This window comes from Micropterus salmoides, unplaced genomic scaffold (assembly GCF_014851395.1).
Source record: "Micropterus salmoides isolate LMB-PRFRI ecotype aquatic unplaced genomic scaffold, ASM1485139v1 Ms_hic_scaffold_4, whole genome shotgun sequence".
Lineage (NCBI taxonomy): Eukaryota > Metazoa > Chordata > Actinopteri > Centrarchiformes > Centrarchidae > Micropterus > Micropterus salmoides.
This window is the reverse complement of record NW_024043372.1, coordinates 6,676,962-6,689,906: the sequence shown is the minus strand read 5'-3', so window position 1 is coordinate 6,689,906 and position 12,945 is coordinate 6,676,962. Positions and strand designations below refer to the sequence as shown.

The 12,945-nt window shown below is 38.8% G+C and overlaps 1 protein-coding gene across 2 annotated transcripts in view; it reads right to left on the bottom strand.

The window, feature by feature from the left end:
* The window catches only part of ptprt (protein tyrosine phosphatase receptor type T), a 328,330-nt gene that overhangs the window by 178,314 nt on the left and 137,071 nt on the right, over positions 1–12,945 (bottom strand). The gene's annotated exons all lie outside the window — the stretch shown is intronic.

The window sequence follows — 12,945 nt, the reverse complement described above, 5'->3', positions numbered from 1 at the left end:
TAAGGTTTAAACTTTTGATTTTTCTACCCTCTTACCAAAGCCGCTCAGTTGTCCCACAATTGTTCTTTGAAATTAACATTAAGACAGTTTTGTAGCCAATATTGCACCATCCGAATCCAAAATGTGATAACTAAACTAAAGATTGCTTTTACATTGCTTAAAGTACACAAAGTTCCTACTGTCAAAGTAACTTCACCATTTATTCAGCATTTCTTGAGCTGCAAAAGACCCAAGTTCCTCCTGATAATATTATATTATCATTTTTGTTAAATTGCATAATATGACATGAAACCCAACTTAATGTTCCCTAAACAATGTGTGATCATTTGTGATAAGATATTTTGGAACAACATAAATACTGTTCATTTTTGGAAATTATATATGAGTTCATCAGTCACCACATGCTCTTTAATAAGTGACATACAGACATCTTAACTCTAACCTTTCCCTAATAATCCAATAACTCCCTATATCATATTTTACAGAATAATTTTGACATTCAGCAGAAGGCCATTTTGATGAAGGCATGACATGAAGGCTATAAACATAGTTCACAGGTTCCAACCTGCGATCTATTAATTACTGGAAAGCATGTATGACCACTAGGCTATGGTGCATCATTACAGGAAAGCCTGATTCGCAAGCCAGAGATTACAAGAAAAATCCCAGTATTGATCTGCAGACATCTGGAGTGGTTATTACTGTCTTCCCAATATGTCACTCACACACAAAACAAGAGACACACGCAAACACACCCACGGTCTCCCACACATGGCCAAAACAATCACATCACACACACACAGTATTGTTTCTGCCAGTGGGCTCTCATCCCCAGGTTTGTGTACCACGACTGACTGCACACTAACAAGCTTGTTCAAAGCAGTCTTTCTGTCTGCCTAATTAGTTTCCATCAGTTGCAGTAGCAACCAAAACAGGTCACTGAATAATTAGATAAGCTATATTAGCTGCACTTCTCCAATAAAAATTAAAACTTTACTCACAATATTTGTGATCTCCAAAATCTGGAAAGAAATGGGTTTTGCCATTGAAGTAAAAACTTATTTATTATGTCTGATAATTGTTGGATGAACAACTTAGCTAGCTAAGGCAGGATTTTATTCTTGAAGTTCTAAAATGTAAAGTTTTTAAACTTAAAATTTACAGTCAAACTCTGGAGTTCAATAACATAATGCCTCTGTTGTTCTAGTTATTGTTTAAAGATGCTTTGTGGCGGGGATGATTTACATATTACAAAATATCTAAATTGTACAGTAAATTGGACATCAGATCTAAACCATGACAAATGTTTTGCTTCTCAAAAAAATCAGTAGATGTTGAAGTTTAATTGTTGAGAATTAAATCTGTCCAACATAAAAACTATTTGTTCAACTTTTCTCAAGCCTCCAAAACATTTGAATCAGCCTTATACGGGATACAAAGGAAAATTAACCCTATATTTAACCCCAAAAGATTGTGTATGAAGGCAGTTGAGTGCATTATAAGATTGTCCAAACAAGCTTCTTACTATAATTTTAAGATCAGCCTAATGAGACTAGATTAAACAACGGCACTATGGATAAGACATCTTAGCCAGGAAACAAATGTTTCAATGTGTGTGTATATATGTTTGTGTGTGTGCATGCAGAAGGAGAAAAGCTATAAGCTCATGGATGAGAACTGCGATAAGCTTCCCTGCAAGTCTGAGAGATGTTGTCCTTTTGTGTTCTTGTATGTATGAGAGTACTGTATTGAGAGATGTATGCATTTGTGAGTTTGGGTGCAGACTTTAGGTTCCCTGGGGTGCTTTATGATTTAAAGAGTCTGTGTTTCTACTTAAAAGACCAAAGCCTATAAAGTAATCTACCATTTCTGGATAAGACTGTGGCAGACTGACATTTGGCAGTCAGGAAAGCCGCAGGGGGGGAGTGATATAACCAATGCATAACCCAATCCTCAGGTCAGCACAGCAGGCAATATGCTTTCACACAGCCCACATACTGTCCCCAGAAAATAGGACTTTACTGCATCTGACTTAGACTGATGCAGATGGCCTGACGGCCTTCTCTTGATTGCACTTTTATTTAAAAGAAAAAAATGTTGCATGTCATCATGCATATAATATAAACCTGTCCAGAGCATAACTTGTCTTCAACCCAGTGCATGCTGGGATAGCTCCAGCCCCCACTCATAAACAAGACTAGTGGTTACAAAATTGACAGACAATGGAATTTATGAACAATACTGACAAAAATGAATAAACATTTTGTACAGTAGATGCTGTTAGTGACAGCCTGCTCAGAAGCACAAACATTTTAGAAAAGGACACTACAGTGGGAGACAAAAACTGAGAAAGACCTTGTTTTCAGAGTGAAACTCCTCTACAGAGTAAATATGAACTAACCTGTAATTATGCATGCTTAAGCAGATCAAGTGATGTACCTATAATGAACGCACACAGTGTAATTCTTCAATTACAGAGACAAAATCACTCATCACTCAGCCGGAGAGAGAGAATAAAATAACCAGTTTTCCCCAAGAATGGCAATAAATCAAAGCCTCTCTCACTGCAATGACTCTCGTTTCTCCAAAGACTCAAACCATGTTAGCTAAATTCGATTTATGGTCAGAGGTTTGTAAAGGAACAGGCCAAAAACAACAAATAGCAGCCAACCAAATCCCCGTCACCAACCATCACTACCACCCACTTTATCCAGTAGTCTTTTAGTTGAGTATGATGGAAGCTAATCTTTCGGATAATCTGGCTAGCGCTCAGTTGGAGCCCCTCTAAACAGATTGCCAATCTCTGTTTTGGAAAACACTGGTGGGGGAGGGGGAGGTAAATTCAATGAAATGAAATGAACCAGAGACAAAGGTAGCTGGGAGTCCACCAGTCATAAATAATATCACTTTTAAAATCAAGTTTAAAGCTTCAATAAGTGTTATGTTGTATTAAATGCATTGGTATTACTGTATGTTCATACAATTTGTTTTGAGATTATCACCTGCCTCCCAGCAATTCTAATGCATTAAAACTGCTGCACAGCACTGCACCCCAGGGTTTGGTATGCCACTTGTGTTTCTTCTCTTAAAACTTAAGGTCAAATCAAAAACACTTTAAAAACAATCTTTTCTAAAAAAAAGAAAACAGATGGAGAAAGACGAGAAAGAGAAAGAGAAAGAGAAAGAGAAAGAGAAAAAGAAAAAGAAAAAAGTTGGAGAAGAATGGAGTAGGATGCAGTGATCCAAAGCAATTGGGAGGAAGAGAGGTTATTAGAATTTTAACTTTGTTTATATTGCTAGGTCGATTATGGTGTCTCCCAGGCTTCCCTTTGTCATGACAAATGCTAAATTTGCTACATCATCCATCCGATTCTCCAGTCGCTTCCTCCTCTCCCCTCTCTCCACAGTCATTCTATATGCTGTGTTCCACAATCAATTATGACTTTTTGTTTGCATCCATTCTAGAGCTCTCTGAACCCACTGACACATCAAACACTGGCTGTGGCATGAAATTGAAGAGACTGACGTGCATTGTGAAGTAAAAACAAATAGTGACAGTTAGAATAGCTCAGAAGAAGTGGGTTAACGTCCAAATATGTACACAAATAAGATGGATGGGTGACTGGCTGGACTGATCAGTAAATAAATGCACCAATGGATAAATGCAAAGAAAAGAGACGTCAGTTGCAAGGAGAAAAAACAAGCATACCTCCGAAGGGACAGATGCCCAGCACTGGGTGAGTGTTCTAACCTCATTAGTCAGGATGGGTCAAGGGTTGGCATGTTAGCTATCACACACTGTGAAAGGGCAGTTTAGATGGCACAGCTGGCACACAATAGGACAAGGCCAAACAGTGATTCATGTTGCAGCCAGACATGGTCTACCTCTCCCTGCGGTGGTCCAGGGGATACAAGTAGCCCTTGATATGCTCATTAAAATAACAACAAAGCCTACAGCTGGCCGATGGCTTGTTAGCTTACCACTACCAAACAGCATGAACAACAAATTGACTTCAAGACTATTGCAGTATGGAAAATGGAAATGGCATTAATTTTCACGTCGTCTCTGCCCCCCCCCCCCAATCTGCAGTCAACATGTTTCCACTGTATGCGCACTATGTAGATTCTAACCTTCGTTTCATGAATAATTAACATGAGTCCACAATGTACGCTATGTTCATTCTATCTTAAAGTCTCCAGGGGGAAGTATGGTGCTTTACTTCGCTTTAGAACAGTCTTTACAGCAGGATTTATGTGGATAAGTTGGTTGGTGTCCTCATTCTGCTGTGGCAGGCTAAACAAACAACTGTGAAGTTGCCCTGTCTCATGTACTTTTCCTGTTTTGCAGGTTTGTGAAGTAGAAATCTAAGTTAACTACATTTTGCTGTATAAACATGTTGTATTAAGTGATCCAATTTGCTTTTTGTTAAATTCAGAGAATATTTTCTTATGGTTTGCAAGCACTCCGTTTTGAAAAAGGTTACATTGCCTATGATAACTCTATAATTCTAACATCTATAAAATGTTAATAACCATGGTTGCATCCAAATCCTTTTAGCACTGGGTCTTTTAGCAGTGGGAATGCCTTTTCCTTGACTTTTCTACAACTCTAGGCTGAAATGACTGTGATCATCTACACAATGCCGACTAACAAGCATATGTGCAAGTGGATAGTACCAATTCCCTGCTGATCTGACCCGAGGTAGATATAAAGTTGTTTTGCCTGCCTTTGAAAGTACTTAGGGGCCTATTGGATGTTTTGGCAGGTAGATATCTAGTTCAGGCAAGAGCCTAGTGAAGCATTGTGTTTTGGGATGCCTTCCTGAATCTGATGAATGAGCAGCAGAAATGAAGCCATTAATCCAAAGACTTTAGGGAGCCGTTCCAGGGAGAAGAGAGAAGGGGAGGAAAAGGAGGAGTGGAAATCAATCTTACTGCCTCCCTACACTCCCCATCCTCCTTTTTGCTGCTGTCCTTTTCCTTTGTTTTTGTCTTATTCTTTCCCCATCTTCTGATTTTCTGTCTTTCGGTCCCACATTTTTTTAATGTCTTTTCTGTCTGTTTTCTCTTTTCTTTCATCAGCTCTCCTCCATCCCTCCTTGGCCTCTTGTGCTCTTCCCCATATCAGCAGCTCAATCACTCACCTACTTCTCATTTACTGCCCCAACGTCTGCATGACTTTTCATCTTAATCATCAAAGTTCTTCCAAGAGATGCTAAATTTAACTTTTGGTTTGTGAAGATTCCATTGGCTGTATACTAATACTATGTCTTAACATTTTTTACTCTCCAGTGATTTTTGTTGTCTACAAAATGTATGTACTTAATAAATCAAAACGCATGATGATGATTAGAAAACCTCTATATGGTGGACCTCAGGAGCAATAAAAGAAAAAGCTGATATTATTTCCTTTGGAGACACTGGTCTGCAGTCTTCTCTCCATTTGGTAAGCCATTTTAATCATGCACCACTGTGAATGGCACAGGTGTTACAAAAGGTACGAAGGGTGATGCAACTTCCTGGAGAGAAAGTGATTCACCACCCTATGATTTATATTCCACATCTCTCGCATAGGCCTACTGTAGCATAGGAGAACTACACATTAGCAGTGAAATTTCCTTAAATGTACCATGGCATGATCATTGTTATGGCAAATTAACTATGATTAAGGTGATCGTGTTAAGTGGATCAGGTATCACGATATGACGGATCTAGTTTCTTTGTTAATGTCATCATAAAATTAAGTTTTTCTGCTATCAGTTACATTCAGTCATGCATAGCAAGATTCTGGTGTCACAGCAATCTATGGCTTCATCCATTCAAAAAATCATTCCAGCGAGTTCCATGTAGTGAGGTATACAGATTTTAAATTTGTGGAGACATCTCTAGTATTAAGATTGGTACTCTTATATAGCAGATACCATGACCTAAGTCCCTTCAGGCCAATGGGCCATCCTAACCTCCACCCTTACTTTTGGCATTGCTACATATGGGACACAATCCTTCCTACAGTATTTCCTACTGTGGTAATGATATTGGTAGGTGTACAATTGTCTAATATGAATGTAATTCCCAGGATAATGGACTTTCTTCTTCTTGTAGTTACTCCTAACAAGTCTACCTATATGTTATCCATATGTCTGTTATAGACATAAGGTTATAATGTATCCAAGGGCAGGGTAAGAAGGACCATTTCAAGAAAATATACAACACAGACTTTACGGCTAAGGTAAGTAATAGGCGGACCTCGGTCCTGATCTGGTCCCAGCCGCCGTCCTCTCCGTTACACCGACCTATAGCCGATTTATTATTGAGACTTGCTACCTCGTGTACGCCAGTCGTCTCATGTGACGCTGCTCAGCCAATCAAATCTGTGCTTTCCGATAAGCATTGCAAGTCGAGTCCGCAAGATTCACCAGAGACGTTTTGGAAACACACACAAATTGAGGAGACGAAAAGAGATTTCACATGGCTTTTAATGAAGAATGTACAGATTCTTACATGCTTCCAACGGGCAGTTCAAAACCAGAATATCTCATATCTCCAATCCAGCCAGAGCTCACGTTTGTCACTGAACAAGAGAAAGTAGGAAAGTGGTAGCTATATAAGAGGGAATGAAAGAGAAGAGGAGGCATTACAGCTGTTCATTTGTTAAAATGTGTTGAGTGTTTATATATTATATATATTAAATTGGTTGAGATTACACTTCATCAATTGAACCTACACTTTTTATTTCATTTTTTTCTGAAATTAAATACTTTATTTTGGTTTACTTAAATTTAGAATTTATTATTAAAGTAGTCATTATTTATTATCCCTCCTAGTTTGATGTGAAAACTGACAGTAAATATTGTTAAAATATTATTTGATTTGACAGTCCGTTGTTGACTAAAAACACATGTTGATACAACTATACATTACGGTACTGAATGATAATGCAAGTTAGTCGTTATGATATTCCGGACCTTTGCTTCGAGAAATTTTATCTAACTGGACCTCTTTGAATTCTAATTGAACACCCCTGCTTTACGGGGTAGATTTTGGCCACTTATGGAACATAATTTTACTTTTGAAGGAACACATGGTCAAAATGTAAAATTTGTATAACAGGGTGATGTACTGTTGATGAATCGAGTACAGTAACAAGCTTATGTACTCCAAACGGTATAATTGCACTCCACATCAAATATAGCAGGTGTGCTTCAATACTGGCCTTGCTCACATGACCTTGCAGTTGTGCTATTTTTCTCTTTTCTGTATTCACATAGACCTAAAAGGAAAAACCTTAAAAAACCCCAAGAATAAAAGAAGAGTCAGTGTCAAAGAGAGCACACAGAGAGCTTCCCTCTGAGAGAAACACGGCAGGGACAACTTTCTGCTCAGTGCGTAGGGAAATTACATATTACCAAAGTTACACTGGCCAAAGGCAAGAAATACAATTACTTTATAATAATACTAGAGATCCTAACAGCTACCACCACTACAACACATACACAAGCACACAGACATACACACATGCCTGAGGCTTTGGCTGTGTGACCGTTGATATGGTGCAGAGGTTGCACTTTTAATCTGCATCCTCACACCGAAGAAATAACAGCCTAACCTCTACCTAAACACACTCACACTCACAGAGGCAAGCACTCCCGTGACGATGACCCTCCGAGGCAAACAAGCAAGATCAGACGAAAACCCTCATGGATGCTTTTGCCCTCTTTGGATTCAACAGAAGTGTTGATGTGTGTTTGTGTGTAAGTGCACATTTGTGTTTGAGTGAAGAGTTTTACTGGACTGCACAAACTGAAGTATCCATAATTCCTTTCATATAAAACATGTATTCCATCCTCATCAAAACACTTAAGGACATTTTTAGATTCACCTCATTAATAAAAATGTGAAGTGTGTAATATAACTGAAGTACCTCAATAGCACCTTCATCAAATTATCAGCCTCTTAATCATGACAGTTTTAAGAATGTCATTAAAATAGCTCACTGCCTCCACTCACTCACTCACACACACACACACACACAACCAAAAGTTCTACACTACTTTGTTCTTTTCAGAGAAGGCATTAATGTCACCTTAATCGACTCATGCATAAACAGATGTAACAATTAAATGCACAGTATAACACAAACAAACAAAATAACCTATAAACATACAAATGCACACCAAAGTCATCCCGCTCAAACACACACACACACACACACACACACACAAGCAGCGGTAGACAAGGCGACACCCTGTAGCTCTGTGACTTGGATAAATTGGATTAAATCGACTAGTACCAGATGCCTTTTAGTGGATTTTAATTATGTCTCCCTGCAAGGAACCAACTACTGAGAGTTAAACCATAACTCACAATATCTGACTTATGGCAGAATTCCTTTAACTTTGGAGCACAACTAAACCCATTTTCTTCCAATATTTTCATCTTTCAAAGGAACTTGTAACTTTTACAAAGAGATTGTATGTATATAAGTATATATTAAGTAAACTTATAGTCTTCTATGTGCTTCTCTGACCTGCTGTATCACCCTGTACTTCATTGGACATCACATGTACTTCAAATAAAGTAGCTAAAGTAGCTCTGTTTGGGGGGTTTTCTAGTGGTACAATTAGATTTTGTGGGTCTCTGTGTCCATTTGGCCATTAAAGATTAGTATTCTACCTTTTGGTTTCCAGATTCTTGAACATTTCTGTACAGTGCATATTATTTCCTGTCAAATAATTGTCTTTCAAGAACTGTATTTAGCTGTCCCTTCAAGCACCCTCCCAGCCCACATGCCACTGAACAAGACACTGAATCCCCACCAGCTTTAAAGTTACTGTTCTAGAGTAAATCTGACCTCTAACTTTTCATGGCGTTTTATTGATCTCTGGTGGGGTCAATAAAGCATCACATCATACCTACATGTAGAATGACTCCAGTACTGTGACATCTTCCATGCTGAGCAATGTAGGCCTACTCCTACTCCAGAAAGAATACAGAGTGAATTTATTCTGTGATATTGTAGAAAAGCTAGAGGAAGAATGCTCTGAGCCAAAACCACACAGTAATGTAATTCAAAACGGAGCAGAAAGGAAATCTATTTCAAAACCTGCTTTATTAATACCATCACTGCCTACAGGCAGAGAAGGGACAATTGAGTTGTAGAAATTTGCAGAATGAAGGGGCCAGAAAAGGGAGGGCGAAAGGGATACTGAGGAGTGGAAAGAGAAGGAGGGGTGTTGAGGATGAGACAGCCTTATTTGCAGAAGAGAGATGGAGTCAAAGCAAAAAAGAGACAGAGAGAAAAGTAAAGTACACACAAATCAAAACCAGCAAAAAACAATAAAGGACAGAAGGAGAAAAATGTATGTAAACATAAAGAGAAATATTAAAGAAGATACACATAAGACTGATAAGAAAGTACGTGGAGAGAAAAGAAAAAAGACAGAAAGCGACAGAGAATAGAGAGAAACTGAGAGCTAGAGGGGACGAGAGAAAGATTTAAAACAGCAATATAATGAGCCAATTGATGGAAAGGCCTGGGGTTAAGCACCTGAAGCCAGCCAGTAATTGGCTGTGAAAATCAGAGTGATGGACAGAGAGATATAAGGTGCAACTTGGAAGGAGAGGTACAGATGGTGACAGAGAGAGAGAGAGATGGAGGGAGGTGCTGAACATATTCATCTTTAGATTAAAAAAATTTCATTGCGGCCGCGAAAGTGGAGGAAAGAATAGGAAATGCTGGAGGGCGTAAGAAAAGCAAGAATACAGCTGCTCATTACAATAATGTCACTCAGTCAATTGTATCACTAACAGTCAGATTAAATTTTTTTTTAAGTTTTTCTTCAAAACTCGTCAAGAGATTTTCATGCTGTGTGATGATACCTCCAGTGGGTCTTGAGTCACGAATTATCTCTGAGGATGGAACTCTTTTTGAATTTTTTTTCCTTGATTTCTAAAGCAACATTCCTCGGAGGGTTTTTTAGGGCTGGGGATTTTTTGAAAAAAAAATGGATTCCTGAGTCCTGGTGCCATGTTGAACAGTTTTTGGAATTATGTCATAAAATACCAAGCTCAAGTGCGGAGATTGAAACAGAGGCAAAGAAGTAGGCCAGTGAGATATACCCATATTTCCTTGACCATTCTCAATCAGAATCAGAAGGAGCTTTATTGCCAAGTAGTGTTTTACACATACGAGGAATTTGCTTTGTGATGAGATGCTACATGTAAACAAACATACTGTTTACATGAATAAATGTAGAAATATATAAATATGGATTAAACAAATTCAAGTTATATAAGAATAATAAAAGAATAGAGAAAAATAATACTATATAATAAAAATATTTGCAGAGAAGGAACAATGTGGCAGATATTTACATGTGCATTACTCTGGTTTGTTTGTGCAGACGTATTGCAACATAAATATATAAATTGACATAATATGATAATATAGAACAAAATAATTATTAACAATGAACAACAAATATTTGCAATGTGCCAGGTTTGTGCATGATATGAAATGAAGTAAAATTTTGATGTACAGAAACATTTGCGTTATTTGAAAGGGTGGAGTTTCAGTGGGGGAACCGGGCCTTCTTAATGAGGCTAGCTGCAGACGGGAAGAGGCTGTTTTTGTAGTTTTGGTGCTGATGGACCGCAGCCTCCTGTCAGAGGGGAGAGTCTGAAACAGTTTGTGTCCGGGATGGGAGGGGTCAGCTGCAATCTTTCCTACTCGCTTCAGTGTCCTGGAGTGATGGTACATTGCGGCCAATCACCTTCTCTGCAGAGCGAATGTTACGCTACAGCCTGCCTTTGTCCCTGGTAGTGGCAGCAGCGTACGAGAAGGTGATGGAGGAGGTGAGGATGGACTCAATGATGGCGGTGTAGAAGTGCACCATCATTGTCTTTGGCAGTCTGAACTTCTTCAGCTGCCGCAGGAAGTACATCCTCTGCTGGGCCTTTTTGGTGATTGAGGTGATGTTCAGCTCCCACTTGAGATCCTGGGAGATGATGGTGCCCAGGAAGCGGAAGGAGTCCACAGTGGCGACTGATGAGTCACACAGGATGATAGAAGGGTGGGGCTGGGCTCTTTCTGAAGTCCACGACCTTCTCCACATTTTTCAGAGTTCTTAGCTGAGGCTTCCTTTGTTAAAGTCATCAAGAACAATAACAAGGCAGTCCAGGTTTGTCTGCTCCACACACATTATCTGGTCGGCCCAGCTGAAGCTGATAAAGGGAACTTTGACTGAGGCTGAGGTAGGGGTATATTGAATAGCATAGTCTAAAAACGATAAAGGGTATTGACATTATTGGTCAGATTTCCACATTTGCACTGTAAATTGGAGGCACAATTAGACGGGTCAAAGAAAAGAATCAGTTCATTAAGTAAAAGAAGAGTATGTGACATTCTGCACTGGGTATATGTAAGGTAGCGTTAAAGGCAGGCTTAAGGAAGCTATGTAACTAAAATGAAACATTTTAAAGTGAAACCTGCATTTTTGAGAGTGAAGGAATGGAAGAAAATGTTGGCAAATGACCTGTCATGGAATCCAATTAATCTTCTAATTCGGATTCTCTTGCCACATTCTAATGTTATGCCACCCTAACCTGTCATTGCAGGACATGATTTCTCCTCCTGTCAACAAGGCCTCCCTACTTCACATGACCACACAGACCTTATTCCCTCTATTCTTAGTATATATTGTATACCTCCCAGCCTGAGTGTGCTTAGATATTGTTAGATGTTTTTATCCCTACAACTTCTGTCTGCTGTGTCCATGTGTCAGTGTTCTAGTACATTACAGACCAAGTGTAAGCATTCCAACTGCATGGGTCCAAGAACTGATCATTGCAGTAAACCATACCCTTTGTGAACACATATTGTCATCCATTAATTAACAAGTACTGTATCTGTACAGCTTTTTCATGTTCTCAGTTTCCCTCATGTGATAATAATAATAGTTTATTGACTTATTGTCTTCAACATTGAATCAGATGTTGGTGTGCAACATGATATTTGTTGGTGGATTGGCTGCCATATTTACCAGCTGTGCTAACATGTAATAGCAAATGAAACACATCAAGTCTAAAAAATATAATTCCGTCAAGTTTAATTTGTAGTTTTCACTAAAAGGCTGATGCGATTGAATTTTTCATCTCTTGTTCATATGCACAGAAAAATTGATGGGTTGGCAGAGCTGAAATGTCTGTCTTTTAATGTTTGGCTATAGCTGAACAAAAAACGAGAAAAGCCTTTAAGGCCACTGTTTTTTTTCTTCTTTTAATGAGTTATTTTTGCTTCTTTGTCTGTCTGCAGATCGAAGAGACAAGAGGAGAGGACTTGTTTGGCTATGTGCTGAGATGTCTCTTTCCAAATGTCACAACACTGCCACTGCATCAAGCCAGCCTCTTACCACACACCTACTGTGTCTTTGTGTGCGCTTGAATCTTTTCTAAGTGTGTGTATAAATGTACACCTGTGCATATGTGTGTGTATTACAGGGTCTAAAACCAAGGCACTATAAGACCATTAGAGTTTTTGTGCTTTTATGTCTGTTTGTCTTTGTTTCTGCTTGTGTGTAAAAGTGCTAAGTGTCAATGATTTTTTTTTGTCTTGTCCACCGGCTTAATGGGTGAGTATTGACTGGCGTCCCATGACATAGCTTCCCTCTTTAGGGGACAGACAGCAGAATGGGATTTATTGAATCCTTTTCTCTTCAAGAAAAACAGAAGGCAGGGAGTTTGGAGAGAGAAGGAAACAGAGCTAGTGATCCCATAATCAGCTTACTTTCAGGGACAATGTACATTGATCAACTTCACTGTAAATTTCCCAGTGTTAACCAAAGGGCTAATTTTCGACTGTTGTCTCATGACTAGATGTTAAATAGCAACATTTGAAAGATAACAGGCAAATGCCACAGCAAAACTGATATTCAAACTCCCCTGTAT